The sequence below is a fragment of the Montipora foliosa genome, chromosome 2, assembly GCF_036669935.1.
Source record: "Montipora foliosa isolate CH-2021 chromosome 2, ASM3666993v2, whole genome shotgun sequence".
In the NCBI taxonomy this organism is placed as follows: Eukaryota; Metazoa; Cnidaria; class Anthozoa; order Scleractinia; family Acroporidae; genus Montipora; species Montipora foliosa.
In genome coordinates, this window is record NC_090870.1 from 12,021,896 (window position 1) to 12,026,895 (window position 5,000).

A 5,000-nucleotide genomic window follows, 5' to 3' on the forward strand; every position below is an offset into this window, starting at 1 on the left:
TGACGATTTGTCCTTCAGAATCAAGAGCCCACCTCTTGCAAACAATTTTGCTTTTGTCGCACTGGAGACCCAGAGCATTTTCATTCTTCTTTAGATAAAGTTAGCCCCTTTTAACTTCTTCATAAAGTTCCATTGACGGCATATAACTGGGTGGAAATAAGCTGAAAAATCACTTTATGAAACAGCTCACTTTATTTTTTTGCCATTTGCGAATATGTGAATCTGGTGGTTGTTGTGGAAGGCTTGGAAATAGTTTAAACTCATTGGTTAGAACCAAATCATCCCCAAAAATAACAAGGTCCAACCACCTTTTTAGGACAGTTCATAATAAATTTTTCTACAGTTGCAAAACACAAATTTGACCTATGGCTGAACAAAATCATACCTTGGCTTGAAATTATAATTAACTTGAACTTTGAATTCAAAGTTTTGTACCACATTTTATTACACTAATGTAGTATAGGACAGTAGGATCATGCAACCCGCCCTCCGGTGAGGTTTATGCCCATTCAGTTCGGTGCCATAAAGTTGGCCAAGCAATCCCCCCAATGGTTCCACCCAAGAAAACTGCTAAAAGAAATTTATTTGTACTCTTACAAAATCCACATGGTATTCCACAATTCTAACATTATGGGTAAACAACTTTTTTGTTCCCAGAGGATTTAACTTAAGTTTTTTCGTTGTCCAGTGGAGCTTGGAGAATATGATCCTAAGGAAGATACTCTGGGTTAGTTATGTGTCTGAATTTGGGTTTCTTCCTAACCAGGGGTAACATTATTTGTTCAATAATAACTGCTCATTTTGAATTATCCGGAGAATCTCAAGTTTACCCGAGGCGCAGCCAAGGGAACCATTGAGATTTGAGGGGCACAAAATGAACTGTTTCGGAGGGACCAGTCATAAAGTGATTTGTTATTTAGCACAAAAAAGAAAATACATGCAATGGAAACAGCAATGGCAGTGGTCGGTGAACATTTGCAGGTCACAGGTGCACTGTTACCCTCTGACGACATAGATTTTACACCGTGCCCCGCTCAGAGTCTTTTGGCGGGAAACAGTTTTATTGTTGGCTGTCATGTGACCTCGATAAGACAACCAATGAAGAGCGCACGCTGCTAGCGGGAAAAAAACTCAGCTATATAACCAATTTTGTTGCCTTGACCTTGTCCTCCTTTAATTTTAGGTAGGATAAGCCATTATCATGCAATAAACCTTAAAACTGTGTGTCACTGATTGCGCCAACTGTTTGTTTAATACTTGCGCCGATCAACACGTGCACTTTTTCCCACCTCCCTTTATTTGAACCAATTAGATTTTATGGTGACATTTCCAGCCATTACCCTCCAGCCAATCAAATACTGCATTCTATGGCTTGGCGTAGATGGACATTTTAGCACATCTTGTCTGAGAAATCCTTGTTTTATTCTTGGCCACTAAGTGAGTATTTACATTGTCCATAATTTTCAGTACTACATGTAGGTCCACTCCATTTGTTCAGCTCGGTGTGTTACTAAAAATGTTAACACTGTGGCTAAAAAGGATGTTTAGTCCTAAGGTACTAGCTTTTGTGTTCAAGGTTGTTTCAGTGTTGATGAGACAGTGACTTGTGACCTTGTACCTGCCCAAGTATACAGGAGTTGTGATTGTCTGCTTCACTTTTTTATGATCTACAGTCCTGGACAAAATTGTTGAGATATTATTTGACTCTGTTGTCCAATTAAAAACGAAACAGTTTACCGACTCACTTGGATATTGGGCACTTCCCATTTTTTGGAAAAATTTTTAGCTGCTTTGCTCGCTCAGTAATTAAAACATCCTTTCAAAAAACTCATTGCACCAAAAAAAGCACTCTGGCATTGCACCAATTTTCTGCGTGCTCTCTAAACTCCTGTTATGGCGTTTTCGCCAGAAGAGCTTCCTAAATGTAGGCTACGCACGCATTGATTTGGTACGGAAGTTACTATTTGATAGAGAAAGAAGGAGAGGTGGTGGCGAAAGATTAACCCATGTTATAAATTTACATTAAACTTTTTTGTCGAGAAAATCAATCCTCATCCAAAAGTTAGTTAGTTTTTTAAGGTCGCCTATGTTGCAGAGTTTGGGGAAGAGCCATATCGCCTCGGAATAAGAGGCCGATAAATCTTTCAGACTTAGCGTTACCGGCCGAAGTACATAAGAACTAGAATTATTTCAAACGCAATCGTAATTATTTCAGTTAACGAGCAAGTTAATCTGTTGGTCATTGCTTTCATGTATTTGGTGGCTCCTATAAGAGCCGTTTTATGTAATTGAAGTGAACTGCAAAGCTCTTCACTTCTTAGGCGACTTTTTAGCGGTAGGCTTCTTAGCCACGCGTTTTTTTCTTCACTGGTTTTTTGGCCACTTTCTTTGCAGGAGGCTTCTTGCTGCGGCTTTCTTGGCACAGCAGGCTGCTTTCTTGGCTGCTGGCTTTTTGGCTGCGGCTTTCTTCGCTGCAGGCTTTTTAGCGGCGGGCTTTTTCGGAGATTTCTTTGCTTTCTTCGCGGCGGGCTTCTTTGCGGCAGGCTTCTTGGCTTTGGCGACTGGTTTCTTTGCAGCTGGCTTCTTTGGATTTTTTCTCCTTCTTCTCTGCCTTGGGCAACTTGAAGGAGCCCGAAGCGCCCAACACCTTTTGTGTGCAGAAGCTTCCCGCTAGCAGCACCTCTCTTCAAAGCCATCTTAAGGTGTGAGCCGACTTCTCCAACCTTGTAGTTGCTCTTGATGTATTTCTCGATGGCTTGGCGCGAAGAACCACCTCGCTCTTTCAGAGCTGAAATGGCAGCCTTGATCATATCCAAGTATGGTGGATGATCAGCAGGTTTTTTTTGGCTTTGGAGGCCACCTTCTTTTTGGGGGACTTTGTGCTGGTGCTGGATCAGACATCTCTCGAAATTTCTTGTATACCGACCAACAAATCGAACACTGGAATGCTCTCCGTCAAGCGCGCGCGTAATAAATACTCCATATGCGGACCGTCGTGGAAACAACGCCTTAACATGGCGTGTGCCAAAGTTGTGTTTATTCCCTCGGCTTTCTGTATAGAAAACCGCCATTAAAACTTTAGTTCTGACAAGTAAAACGGCTCATTTATCCCTTTGGTCGAATGTTTATTGATAGCGCTTGAGAACTTGTTGAAGAGAAGAGTGAGATTTTTAGCTTTTGTTGTTCTAGAGTTGGTAGTTTATGAAGACCTTTTTCTCTTTGGGGTGAATTTATTTCTTTGCAATTCGTGTTACTGCATTTTATAGACTTAAACTTGAAAGAATAACTTCTACTCAACGCGTAGGTGTAATAAAATAGAACAGTCAACCTCATTTTAAATGTGCTTTTTCTGCTGAAAATGACACAAGAAAGACAAGCCTTGTAGGTCGCCGTTGATCAAAGTGGCGAACGGTGGAGTCATCTGTTCGAAGATTTAAGTATCAAAAAATGTCTAGTTTTTTTTTTATCTTAAAGTCGTCATGGCTACCCTTCTTGCATACGGTATATCTTTTGTGTGTGTGTCCCCGCTTTCGTTTTTTGGGACGAACAGAGCAGTGATAACACAGTTGCAACGGAGCCTCACAAAGAATCCTTTCAAAAAACTCCATCGGTACAGAAAAAAAGCACTCTGGGAATGCACCACTTTTCCGCGTGCTCTCTACACGCCTTTACTGCGTTTTCGCCATTAGAGCTCCCTAACTGTAGTCTCACGGAACCATTGATTTGGGTATTCGGAAGTTAATATTTGATCGAGAAAGAAGGAGAGGGTTGGTGGCGAAAGATTAACTCCCTGTTATAAATTTACATTAAACTGTTTTGTCGAAAAAATCACTCCTCATCGAAAAGGTAGTTAGTTTCTAAAAATCGCCTATGGTGCGTGATTTTGGGAATAGCCATATCGCCTCGGAATAAGAGGCCGATAAATCTTTCAGACTTAGCGTTACCGGCCGAAGGACATAATACTTGAATTATTTCAAAAAACGCAATCTCGTATTCTTTCAGTTACCGTAGCAAGTTAATCGGTTGGTCATTTGCTTTCATGTATTTGGTGGCTCCTATCAAGAGCCGTTTTAATGTTAATTGAAGTGAACTGCAAAGGCTCTTCACCTTCTTAGGCGACTTTTAAGGCGCAGGCTTCTTAGCCGCGGGTTTCTTTCACTGGTTTTTGGCCACTTTCTTTGCAGCAGGCTATCTTGGCTGCGGCTTGCTTGGCCGCCAGCTGCTTGGCTGCGGCTTTCTTTGGCTGCTGGCTTTTTTGGCTGCGGCCTTTCTTCGCGGCAGGCTTTTTTTAGCGGCGGGCTTTTTCGGAGATTTCTTTGGCTTTCTTCTCTTTCTTTCGCGGCGGCTTCTTTGCGGCAGTCTTCTTGGCTTTGTCTACTGGTTTCTTTGCAGCTGGCTTCTTTGGTTTTCTTCTCCTTCTTCTCTAACCTTGGGCAACTTGAACGAGTCCCCGAGGCTCAACAACCTTTTTGTGTGCAGGAAGCTTCCCGCTAGCAGCACCGCTCTTTCAAAAGGCCATCTTAAGGTGGTGAGCCGACTTCTCCAACCTTGTAGTTGCTCTTGATGTATTTTCTTCGATGGCTTGGCGCGAAGAACCACCTCGGCCTCTTTCAGAGCTGAAAGGGCAGCCGTGATCATATCCAAGTATGGTGGATGATCAGCAGGTTTTTTTGGCTTTGGAGCCACCTTCTGTTTGGGGGACTTTGTTGCGGGTGCTGGATCAGACATCTCGAAATTTCTTGTATACCGGGGGGGGACGACAAATCGAACACTGGAATGCTCTTCGTCAAGCGCGACGCGTAATAAATACACCGATGCGGACCGTCGTGGAAACAACGCCTTAACAGGGCGTGTGCCAAGGTTGTGTTTATTCCCTCACGGCTTTTCTGTCAGAAAACCGCCATTAAAACTTTCGTTCTGACAAGTAAAAGGGCTTAACTTAAACATTTATCTCTTTGGCCGAATGTTTATTGATAGCGTTTCGTCAGAACTTGTTGAAG

General features: G+C 42.5%; 1 protein-coding gene and 2 pseudogenes across 1 annotated transcript in view; 1 reads left to right on the forward strand and 2 right to left on the reverse strand.

Moving 5' to 3' along the window:
* LOC137992466 (uncharacterized) overlaps positions 1-5,000 on the forward strand; it is a 77,189-nt gene that overhangs the window by 45,318 nt on the left and 26,871 nt on the right. The window lies entirely within an intron of this gene.
* LOC137986620 (histone H1-delta-like) lies at positions 2,345-3,071 on the reverse strand (annotated as a pseudogene).
* Positions 4,123-4,728, reverse strand: LOC137986627 (histone H1-delta-like; annotated as a pseudogene).